The sequence below is a fragment of the Manis javanica genome, chromosome 1, assembly GCF_040802235.1.
Source record: "Manis javanica isolate MJ-LG chromosome 1, MJ_LKY, whole genome shotgun sequence".
NCBI classification, from domain to species: domain Eukaryota; kingdom Metazoa; phylum Chordata; class Mammalia; order Pholidota; family Manidae; genus Manis; species Manis javanica.
In genome coordinates this window covers 183,758,617-183,771,944 of record NC_133156.1, presented here as the reverse complement: position 1 = coordinate 183,771,944, position 13,328 = coordinate 183,758,617, and positions in this window count along the sequence as shown.

The window sequence follows — 13,328 nt, the reverse complement described above, 5'->3', positions numbered from 1 at the left end:
TGTAGTAATATTTTTATTAGCCATATGCACTCCATTAAATTGATTGATTTAACTGATCTATAAATGTCTATAGACATTTAAATTTTTACATTAAATGATACAGTGATGAATATACTTAAAAAATATTTTGAGATACATCTCTGATTATTTTCTTAGGGTAAATTATTCAAAAGAGTAAAGGCTAGATTAAAGGCCAGCTCCATTTCAAGGCTTCAGATGCATATCATCACTTTGCTCTAAAGCAGCAGTTCTCAAACTTTTCAGTCTTGGGACCCCCTAAATGTTCTTAAAAATTATCGAGGTTGCAGTGGTGAAGCTTAGAACCTCACCCCACCTGTTTTGAGAGAAATCTTCTGCATCCGTGGATGTTTTATTGCCCTTGTCTAGCTCGGATTAGCACATACTCTACAGGCACACACCTGATCATCTACAATTGCTCTCTTACAACACTAAACTATGTTTTCTACCTTTATCTTGCATCTACCTACCACTTCAGCATTTTATTAAAAATAAAAATAATAATAATAATAATAAAGGGAGAAATGTGGGATCCACATATAAATCAAGTATAAAAATCAAACGAATATTCATATTTGACCTGATTGTTTATAGTTCATAATGTGTGATCAAAACCGAAAGTTTCTGTGACGAATGCCCTTGTACTGTTCACCATGTAAGAACTTATTCACTATGTAAGAATTTCTTCACCATGTAAGAACTTGTTCATTATGCTTCAGAAGATTGGAGACTGACGAGAATTAGGCTTGAGATGGATTAATGATTGTGCATTGAGCATTGACTCCCCTATACAGAATTTTATTGTTGTTAACAACCATTTGATCAATAAATATGAGAGATGCCCTCTAAAAAAAAAAAAAAGTTTCATCAGTGCTGTGAATTGTATAGCCTGAAATTTATCCAAAATAAAGATTGTATATAAGTCAAAAAAAAATTATCGAGGTTGCTAAAGGGCTTTGTGTGTGCTATTTCTATCTGTATTAACTGTCTTCGAAATTAAAGCATCACACTCAATGGTAAAAAGCTGAAAACTTGATAGAAAGAAAAGGTATCCAAACAGGTAAGGTGAAGGGGTAAAAAGGTACAAAATGCCAATTATAAAATAAATTAGCCATGGAGATGAAAGTACAGCATAGGGAATATAGTCAACAATATTGTAGTAACTTTGTATGTCAATAGATGGTAACTATACTTAATGTGATGAGCGTTTAATAATGTGTATAATTATTGAAAAACTATGTTGTATACCTGAGACCAACATAACTGTATATCAATTACATCTTAATTAAAAAATACATTTGATTTAGTTAAAATTAAACAAGATTAAAACGTTTTTCAGTCACACTAGCAAAAAACTATAATACCCTTGAAATGCCAGTATTTTTTATTAAAAATAACTATTTTCTAAAACAAAAATAGTGAGAAAAGTGGCAGTTTTACATTTTTGTAAATCTCTTTAATGTCTGATTTAATAGTATGTGCTGGAGTCTCATCTATTTCTGCATCAGTCTGCGTAATATCACACATCATCTAGCCTCTGGAAAACTGCACTCTACCCTAGTGAGAGAATAAGAATGAAAAGGGTAAACAACATCTTAGTATTAGCACAACAATCGGTTTAAGTGTCAAGAAGCCCTAGGGTTCCCTAAGCACTCTTTGAGAAATGCTGCACTGTAGAAAGATTTTACCAAAGTATAAACTCACCACTGTGCCCTTTTCCCTGCACTGTCTCCAACGCTGGGCATCACCATTTTTTTTCAACATTTGCTTACAGCAGGCTCTCTTTGTGATTTTAATTTGCAATCTGTAATTTCTAATAATATTGAATCTTTTTTTTAATGATTTTTGTAATTTCTATTTTTATTTTATAAGTTCCCTCTTCATACCCTTCGTACATTTTCTTCCTGAGATGGGCAACGTTTATCTTAATCATTTCTAAGAGCCATCTTTCTATTCAGGACATTAGCCCTTTATCATTTTATCATGAATGTTGAAATTTCTTTTGCCATGTGGAGTTTTTTTAATTGTAGTTTTAAAAAACTTATCATTAATTTTATATAGGCAAACCTATCAGTACTTTTATGGTTAGATTAATAATTAAATATCTATTATTCTACAAATTTACATAATTATCACTAAGCTGCAGAGATCTTCCACAACTTTTTGCAGATCTCTCCACTAAATTCTATCTTTGATGGTTTGACTATCTCTGAAAAACATAATCAGAAGCCATTATAAAATGGATTTTGTACCCAAGGTGCCCAGGCCCCATTAGCTGGGATTTTTTCTCAATGCTGTTTCCCACATTCATATTACATATCATATTGTGAGAATAAAAACATGTATGAGCCAGAATGAAGATGAACTTTGATGTCATCATCCCAGGACACCTCCCAACCAGGTATCTGGGGAGAAAATTCCTGATTACCCAAAACAAGGTGACAAAGGTGGGGTTCATTATTTGTGTGTCAGATGCGGGTGGGTCTTAGGCAAAAGGCTGGAAACAGAAGTCTCCTGTCCCTTCCAGGGGAGAAGGTGACCCATCTGGGTGGGCTTCCTGGCCTCAAGCCAACACTGTGGTGCCCAGCAGGGGGCTGTCTCATTGTATCCTGAGGCGGGGCCAGTTTATACCCAAAATTTTAGCAAGGGATTTAGGTATCCAAGAAGTTAAAGGGTAATTCGGGAACAACAGCCAGCACTCATGACCCATTTCTTAGGAAGAGACATTTTAAAGTAAGAGAAGGAAACTAGAACTTAACAGTCTGTGGTTAGCTAGAATATTCTAGCTAACCACAAATTTACAGAATTATCACTTGGCTACCAAGATCTTCTGCAACTTTTTGCAAATCTCCCACTAAATACTACCTTTTATAGTTCGACTGCTTTCTGAAAAAGGTAATCAGTAATTGCAAATTATTACAAAGCAGATTTTATGTCCAAGGTCACTAGGCCCAATTAGCTGGGATTTTCTCAATACTGTTTCTCACATTCTTAACCACACTAGAAATTTTTCTTTGCCAGTCTGGCAAGTGCAAATGGCATAGCATTGCGTTAATTTTCATTCCTTAAGATTACTGTTGAGTAAAATTAAAAATTTTATGTTCCTCAACTGTTTGAATTTCTCCTTTGGTGAATTACCTGATGACATCTTTCTCACCTTTTTCTCTGGGGTATTTATATTTTCCTTATTAATTGAGAAGCTCATTATTAGTAAAATATTAACTCTTCATCACAGGGTTAATAGGGGCATTTTTTTTCTTATTAATTTGTCAGTTCCCTTTGAACTTGTTTCCTGCAGAAGTTTCTAATGTTAAGTAGCTAAATCTATCAATCTTTAACTTTCTGGTTTCTCTCTTTAGTCTGATGCTTGGGAGGTCCTTCTCTCACTACAATTATTTTTTAAAAGTTCCCTCTTTTTTCTTCTAGTATTTTATGTGTTTATTTTTTTACATTTAAATCTAATCCATCTGAAATTTATTTGGTAAATACGATGAAAAAGGCTAATAATTTTACCCCAGAATTGCCAAATAGTTGTCCCAATATTTATTGAATAATCCAGGAATGACAAATATGTGGCCTGAGTGTAGTCTTCCCCTCCTTGCCCCTGGAAGACATTTCTAATCAAATGCAGAACTCTGGCCAAGCCTAGATTAGGCCTCCACAGCCCTCTTAGAACTTCAGGCAGCCACCTCCTGTGAGATTTGGCATCAAGATTAAATTTTTTGTCATTCTCTAGCCTAATCCATCCTTTTCCCCATTGATGTGAGAGGCTTTTATTAGATGATACATTCTTTCTTATTCTAGATTTTCTTTTCTGTGTCATCCATACGCCTGTCTTTTCCTGTGCCTATTCCACCCCAGTTGGTATTGCATCCAGGTACTAAATATTAATTACTGGGAGCATGAGCCTTATACTCTTTTCAACACTTTCTTGACTATTTTCTCTCATTTATATGTCTGTCTAAATTTATTGCCTCAAAGTACCTACAAAATAATTAAAATTTAAAACTATATTAGATTTTCCAATTTAGGTACATAGTATTTCTTTCCACTTTAAAAGATTCCCTTTATGTCTCTAAATGGTTTTATTCTGATAGGTCATACACATTACTGATTAAGTTTATTCTTAGATATTTTATATTTTTAGTGGCTATTATAAGTGGAGTCTCTTTTTCAATATACTATCTAACTTCTGATTACTAGAATATAAGGTTCATGAAAGCAGAGAACACATAGCTTTTGTTCAGAACTGCAACCCTAAAGCTTAAGAAGTAGAGCCTCCACATTGTAGGCTCCTAATAAAAGTTTTTAAATGAGTGAAGGAATAATGATATAAAGCCATGGTATTTGTAATGGGAACCTTGCTAAATTCTTCGATTAGTTCTGTTTTTCAAGTGATTATCTGGAATTTTCCTACCTGCAAATATTGGTAATTGTCCTCTTTCAAACGTGTATAGCTCATTTATTTTTCTTATAAGACTTATTGTATTGAATAGATCTTTCTATTCAGACTTCTAATGTTCTTTCAGAACAATTCTAAATAATCATAGTGGCAGCAGGTACGTTTTCATTTTCCCAACTTTTATGGTAATACCTTCTAGTCCTTCACTGTATGATGACTAGAAAAGGAGCAGATTTGATGGGAAGAATATAATGGGTTCCATTTTGGACATGTTCAGAGGAGTATTAGTGTAGAGATGCCCAGTAGAGAGCTGGACATACAAGAAACCTGGGCTAGAGACAAATATCTGAGAGTTACCATACAGATCGTAGTTGAAACCTTGAGATTGATAAATTCACGTGGAGAGAAGGCCAAGAACAGAACTGGGAACACCAAGCTCAAGGCTGAGCACAGGAAGAGGAAACCATGAAAGAGATGAATGGAAACAGTAAGGAGACAAGTCACAGGAGACCAAAGATGCGTTTCAAAGGAGAGGAAGTGATCAGCACCACCAAAGAGCAAAGAGAGGCAGGTGGAAAATGGGCCAAAGATTTAGCATCTAGTAGGTCACCAGGGGCCTTAGTGAGTGAGGGGAGTGTCAGCTTTGTGATGTCACTGAAACCACCTTCAGTGGGTTGAGGAGAAAGTGCAGACTTCCAGAAGGACTTTTTCAAAAAACTTGGCAGGGAAGAGAAGGCAAGAGAATAGGTACTAAAATGAAAGGGAGACAGAACTGAGGAAGAGATTCAGATTTTTCAGGTGGGAGTGACATGAGGTTGTTTCTAAGATGAAAGGGAAAAGACAATGAAACAGACGAAACGTTTGAGAAACAGGAAGATGGAAAATATAACGGAGCACAGTGGGTGTGGAAGGGATGGGCTCTGGTGACAGGACCCTGTCAGCCTCCACCTCCCATCTCCGCATTTTCTGAAGTGGGAGGGACATAAAATGGGTGGATTGGCGCCGCAGGAGAACATAATTTCCCAACAGACTAACAGAGCGAGGAGAGTAGAAGCCGGGAGAGTCGTGGAGGTGTGGAATCACTGCCCTCGGGCCTGCTGCCTCCAGAACAACGTAGGGCTGCTGGGCAGAGCGGAGGGTTTGGGCTGAAACTGACAATCATAAGTCCTCCTGGTCACAGAGTAAAGGCCTCACAGATTCCGATTTAAGTGGTCCGGTTTTTGGCCTGGGCATCGGAAATTTTAAAAGCTGCCCTTGTGATCGTCTTGCGCCACCATGGTTGAATTTATGGAGACCAAAAGGAAATGTGCGTATTCTGAGACGTAAATCTCCAACGCGGGGCGGGAAGAGGGGGAGGCCCTACCGCCCTGGCTGAAGCAGCGGCTCCCCGCACATCCCCCAACCACAGGAGGATGAACTCCTGCCTTGTTCGGGTCTTCCGTCAGCATCTGAATTTCTCTCCAACCTCCTGCCTTCAGTTAAACCACAGACAGGTTCCTTGACAGACCCACTGGCCCCTGGAAGGGCAGTGAAGGGCCAGGGTCAGGAATGGGCTAATTATGGCCAACAATATGCTTTCCCGGTTAAGAACCCAGCCCTCAGCCTGGTTCCCTGCGCGCACGTGTGCGTATGCGCGTGTCAGCTCCATGCTGCCTATTCAGCTGCAGAACAAAAGCGGCGCTGAAACTGGAGCAGAGGTTTAACCAGTGACCACGATGACTCATGCCGTTTGGCCGCCAAGGCCACGGGCGGCCGGGTGGGAAGAGTCGCAGGTACAGCGGCGACTGTGAACTTCCCACCTGCCCCTGGGGAGGCTGCCTTTTGGACCAACCAAATATTTTTGTAATAATTTACACAAAAAATTTAACTTTCCTCTTACGGCCACATATTTCCTGGTGTCAGCAGGCAAGCTGAAACCAGGATGAAGGTAGATGGATCTTATAAAAGCATGGTGATGCAGGGAGAACAGTATCACAGAGAAGAGACATAGCGGATCTCTGGCAACTTGCTGCACTGATGGACAGTGACTGCATTGGGTACGGGTGGGGACTTGATAATATGGGTAAATGTAGTAACCACATTGTTATTTCATGTGAAACCTTCATAAGAGTGTATATCAATCATACCTTAATAAAAAATTAAAACAAAAAAAAAGCATGGTGATGTTCACACAACAGGCACGGTTTAGAATATTAGGCCAAAATTTGTGACTTTTTTCAAAATGGGCTCAGGTTAAAAAAAGATAAGGCCTGGGCAGTGCATGGATGCCCCTGTGAGGAGGGGTGGGAGACAGGACCAGCTCAGAGGAGCACATTTAATGGAAACTACAAAACTGGGGACAGGAAGGAAGCATTAAATCTGGGCTGTACAACACAGAGTCACAGGCTGCATGTGGCTGTTGAGCATCTGAAATGTGGTTGTTCCGAACTAAGATGTAAAATATACATCACATTTCAAAGACTTAGTATGGAAAAAATGTAATACTTTTATTAATCCTTTTTTATATGACTCATTGAAATTATAAGACTTGGCTATATTGAATTAAGTAACCTGTGTTATTAAAATTAATTTCACCTGTTCTGTTTTTAAAAATATGGCTACTAGAAATTTTGAAATTACATCTGTGGCTTCCATAATGTTTCTGCTGGACAGTGCTGCCCTCTGGCCATCAACCAATGACTTTTTATTGGACACTGACTGCCCAGAAAGCACAAAGGCTCAAAGCCATATAATAATAATAATAATAACAGTAATAATAACGACAATAATAATAACCCCAGCTTTTACAAGGTTGACTACTTGCCAGGCACTTTGCTCAGATCTAGTAAGTTGCCCTAGGTAAGGAAGTCAGCTTCTGGGTTAAAAACCCACCCACAGGAACACATACACTTTAAATGTTTTTTTAACACGACTTAAACACTTAGCAATCTGCATTCTCTTTGCCAATTTCTTTTTACAAATACTACCAAACTTTTCTGACATTCTGGTCAGAGTAAGAGGTTCATCATGTGTCTTAGGAAAGAGTAGTGGCTCTACCTTGGCTCCCAGTATAATCACCTGGGGAGCTTTGAAAAATCTGGATAGCTGGGACCCACTCCCAGAGACTCTGATATAATTATTCTGGTTTGGGACCTGGACTTCGGGATTTTTAAAAGCTTCTCAGGTAATTCTAATGTGGATAGGAATCACTGCAGCAAAACATTACCTGGCCCATATAGAGACGAGATCCCCCAAACCCAGGCTCCCTTCTTTGTTCTTTTCCAGTCCCTTCTGCCCACATGATCATAAACAGCTGAAGCTGTGCCAAAGTCCCAAACTCAGGATGAGGGGTTGGTGAAGTGAAGGGAGTTCACTACAAGGAAGAAAGGGGACAAGGCCTCAGAGCTTCTTGAAGGCTGAGCATTTTGCCTCAGGCTCTTTCTGAATTGGTGCATTTTTAAAATGGCACATTCTGTTCACTTATTTTTTAACTGAAGTATCGTTGTTATAGAATCTTATGTTGGTTTCAAATATACAACACAGTGGTTTAACAGTTACCCATATTATTAAATCTTCACCCCCTCTAGTGTAGTTAACTATCAACATAGAAAGATGTTACAGAATCATTGACTATATTCTTCATGCTATACTACAGTCCCCAGTGACCAACTTATATTGTGATTGCAAATTATTGTGTCCCATTATCCCCTTCAGCTTCCCCCTTGGTAACAACTAGCCCCTTCTCAGTGTCTATAAGGCTACTGCAGTTTTGTTTCTTCTGTTTTGCTTCATTTTTATAGTCCACAAATGAATAAAATTATTTGGTAATTATCTTTCTCCACCTGGCTTATTTCACTGAACATAATACCCTCTAGCTCCATCCATGTTGTTGCAAATGGTAGGATTTCTTTTCTTTTTATGGCTGAATAATATTCCATTGTGTATATGTACCACCTCTTCTTCATCCATTTACCTACTGATGGACACTTAGGTTGCTTCTGTATCTTGGCTATTGTAAATAATGTGGTGATAAACATAGGGGTGCATATGTCTTTCTGAATCAGGGATTTTTTTCTTCAGGTGAATTCCTAAGAGTGGAATTACTGAAGCAAGTGGTATTTCTATTTTTAGTGTTTTGAGGAAACTCCATACTGCTTTCCACAGCGGTTGCACTTCTGTTCATTTTTATTCATCCCTCAAGTTTTACTTATTTATAAGCCTATACTATACACATACTAGCAGATGAAAGTGGAAGGAGATCATGGAAAATAAACTGGACATAAAACCAAGAGCACCTGCACTGAGTGTAAATAAGCCCTAGAGATTTAATGCACTGCATAGTGAATATAGACAACATTATTGTAGTATATTCATCAAACTTGCTAAGAGACTAAAATTGAAAAATTCCAGCCACTAAAAAGAAAGGATAATTATGTCTCATGATAGAAGTACTGATTATTGCTACAATGCCAATCATATTACAATATATAAATATCAGATTAACATGTTGTAGACTTTAAACTTACATAATGTTATATGTTAAATATATTTCCATTTTTAATGAGCACTTGTCTCCTGGTCTGGTCTACCACTTCAAAGATCAATTTCCCCATCTGTAAAACTGGCCTAGATAGGCCTAAGGCCCCTTCCAACGTTAAAGTTCCAGGATTCTAGATTAAGGTCAGACTATAGCCTAGATTTTGTGTCTGATCCCACAGAGAACAGGGCTGGTTCCCTTGCTAGTACAGATCCAATGCTGCCAACCGCAATGGAGGCTTCACCTCTGAAACAGAAATTTCCATCGACATCCTGAGGCAGATCACTCCTATTTCCTTCCCCTTCCCTTTCCCCTTCCCCCTTCCCCTCCCCATGAAAAGCCTGAGGAGTCAGATCTTGGAGAAACTTTGATCTTATTATCTGAAGGCACAAAGATAGCACTGCAAAGCCTGCTGCTGGTGTGGAGGTGGCGTAGTTAGGAATGCTTCATGTTTTTCTAGCAAGTTTCATTCCTTTCCTCCAGCAAGGCTGCAGGGAAACTTGCAATGCAATGAGGGAAGAATGCAGAATGGGTGGGAGGGAGTTTTTTTAAAGGAAATGCCAACAAATTCTGATGTGCAAAACTTTGAAAAATCCTTCATATCATAGTCACTTAGAAAGAACCTGGGACTTGGCTCTGCCACTCAGTGATTTTAAAGACATTTCATGTTTCCAAGCTACTAAGTACAACAGGCCTTTCCCTGAGCCTCCAAATTCCATTTTGTGCCTCTCCAGCCCACTGCCTGTCTACATTGCCATCAGTGCTTGCTCTGAAATGTACATCTGACTGTGTTAACCGCCTAGTTGAAGATTGGATTCCACTCCCACTCTGTGGCCTGAATAACCTGTGGAAAGAAAAAATCTGCACTCTTTTCCATGTCAGTTGAAGCCCTTAAAAATCTGGCCCAACCCCACATTTTTTATCTCATCTCCTTCAGATCTGCACCTCTCTCCTGCTCTCCAGCCCATTGAGCCTGTTACCCAACCACCCTGTGCACCATGTCTGCCCCTGGACAGCCATGAGCCCCACAGAGAGGATAGAAGTTTGGCTACTCCCATGTGTCCATCCTCCAGCACCCATCCCAGTTCTGAGACACAGGCTCAGTAAAGGACCTGAATGACCAACTCAATGGCCAACCGTGTAAATGAAGGGCCTTGGCTTGAACAATTCCTAAATTCCCTTCCAGCACTAACTTCTGAGAACTGTTCCCCAGGCCAGAGTTCAAACCTGCATAGAACCTGACCCAGTTCATAGTAATAGTCACTGCAGTTTCCAGTCCCGATAAAGAGAGACAAGTGCTTTTACAAAAGACTGAGAAGGTTTTTATTCACTTAAAGCATAACAATCAAATTACAATGCAATTAAACATTTTAAATGACATTTAAACAAGACCATTATATGGTTGCACAACACTGTGAATGTACTGAGTGCCATGAACTGCTCACTTAAAAAGTTACGTTAGTAAATACTATATGTATTTCACCACTATATATATATATATATATATATATATATATTTCTTTTTTTTTTACAAACTCACAGGAGAGTCATTTTAATCTAGATCACACATAAAAGTGATCTTTTTGGGTCTCTTTGCTCACAGTTGTATTTAAATCCCTTTACCACAGTCATTCTCTGAGTGAGGACTCCTTCATTATCTGATCTGTTAAGTTATTTTCAGGAGAGATCCCCTTCTCTTTCTTGTTTACCAGAAACCCATTCCCACAACTCAGCTGGTACAGCGAGTAGCTTCTGTGATGCAAGAATACATCCAGTTAGGTGGCGTTCATCCATTTGGAGTTTCTTTATTAATCTGTGGTTGGAATGAGGGGCGACCGTATTTACTGCAGTCAGATTCATCTGGAGCTTACTTTGTTTAGTAGTAATTCTAAAATCAGCCATTCATTTCCTCATAGGAAAGACAATTCCTTGCTCCTTTGTCATGTAGGAACTCATGCGTTTGTAAGCCTGGAGTCAAGTCCACCTGGTCTTGAGGACAAGAACCTTGTCACCCACCACCTGGCAGTGATTGTAGGCTGGAGTAGATTAAACAGTGCCTGTTAATGGAAGTAAAGCTCTTGGTCCCTGATAGGCACTAAATCCACAAGTAACTGGGGGATTGACCACGTGAGGAACTGTCTTCTTTTGCTACCTTTATTGCTGCAGGTCTGGGCTTGCAAACGGAAGAGGGAAAGTTGGATTTCGAATCTTACAATTGAAAGTTTGTAGCCATTGAACAACCTCTCCTCACTTTTGTCAGCCTCCAGCCCTTGGCAACCACCATTCCATTCTGCTCCTGGAGAATTGAGCTTGGAGTTTCTGTTAAATTCCACGTGTAAGAGATACAATACAGTATTTGTGCTCCTTCATCTGACCTGTTTGACTTAGCATAATGTCTTCCAGGTCCATCCATCTACCATCCATATTATCACAAATGGCAGGATTGCCTTGTTTTTTAAGGCTGAATAATATTCCATTTTATATGTCACATTACCTCTGTCCATTCCTCCACTGACAGGCACTTAGGTTGTTCCTGGATCTTGGCTATTACGAATAATGCTGTGATGAATGTGGGAGTACAGATATCTCTCTGAGATAGAGATTCACCTCCTTTGGGTATATACCCAAAAGTAAAATTGCTGAATCATATGCTTGTTTATTTTTAGAGGAACCACTACACTGTCTTCCATAGTGGCTGTAACACACTCTCACCAACAGTGCACAGGGATTCCCTTTTCTTCACATTCTCACCATTTGTTATCTCTTATCTTTTTGATAACAGCCATCCTAACAGGTGTGAGGTGACATCTCACTGTGGTTTTGATTTGCATTTCCCTGATGACTACTATGGCATGTGCTGATTGGACAGTGTAGCTCTTTTATGGACCATTTTTTAATCAGGTTGTATTTTTGCTATTGCGTTGTAAGAGTTCCTCAGGCATTTTGGAGATTAACCCCATTTCATGAATGTTTTGCAAATATTTTCTCCCATTCTGTAATCTTATGGTTTTTCTCCTATAACGTATTATTTAGGTAAATTACATTAATTGTATTCCAAATGTTGAGCCAGCATTGTATTCTCAGAATAAGCTCAGCTTGGTTATGAAGTATTTTGTTTTGTTTTGTTTTGTTTTTTAAAAACTTTTTATTAAAGTATTGTTGACATACAATCTTATGAAGGTTTCACATGAAAATACAATGTAGTTACTACATTTACCCATACTATCAAGTCCCCACACATACCCCAATGCAGTCACTGTCCATCAGTGTAGTAAGATGCCACAGATGCATTGTTTGTTTTCTCTGTGCTACACTGTCTTCCCCATGACCCCCCACACCATATGTACTACACATAATACCCCTCAATTCCCATCTCCCTCTCTCCCGACCCACCCTCCACCACCCCTCCCCTTTGGTAACCCCTAGTCCCTTCGTGGAGTCTGTGAGTCTGCTGCTATTTTGTTCCTTCAGTTTTGTTTTGTTGTTATACTCCACATATGAGGGAAATCACTTGGCATTTGTCTTTCTCCGCCTGGCTTATTTCACTGAGCATAATACCCTCCAGCTCCATCCATGTTGTTGCAAAGGGTAGGATTTGTTTCTTTCTTATGGCTGAATGATATTCCATTGTGTATATGTAACAACTCTTCTTTATTCATTAATCTACTAATGGGCACTTAGTTGCTTCCTTATCTTGGCTATTGTAAATAGTGCTGCAATAAACATAGGGGTGCATATGTCTTTTTGAATCTGAGAAATTGTATTCTTTAGGTAAATTCCAAGGAGTGGGATTCCCAGGTCAAATGGTGTTTCTATTTTTAATTTTTTGAGGAACCTCCATATTGCTTTCCACAATGGTTGAACTAGCTTACATTCCCACCAGCAGTGTAGGAGGGTTCCCCTTTCTCCACATCCTCTCCAGCATTTGTTGTTCTTAGTCTTTTCAATGCTGGCCATCCTTACTGGTATGAGGTGATATCTCATTGTGGTTTTAATTTGCATTTCCCTGATGATTGGTGATGCGGAGCATCTTTCTATTTTACTGTTGGCCACCTGAATTTCTTCTTTGGAGAATTGTCTCTTCATATCCTCCACCCATTTTTTAATCAGGTTATTTGCTTTTTGGGTGTTGAGGAATGTGAGTTCTTTATATATTTTGGATGTTAACCCCTTGTCTGATATGTCATTTACAAATATATTCTCCCATACTGTAGGATGCTTTTTGTTCTGTTGATGGTGTCCTTTGCCGTACAGAAATTTTTAGTTTGATGTAGTCCCATGTGTTCATTTTTGCTTTTGTTTCCCTTGCTCGAGGAGATGCATTCAGGAAGAAGTTGTTCATGCTTATATTCAGGAGATTTTTGGCTATGTTGTCTTCTAAGAGTTTTATGG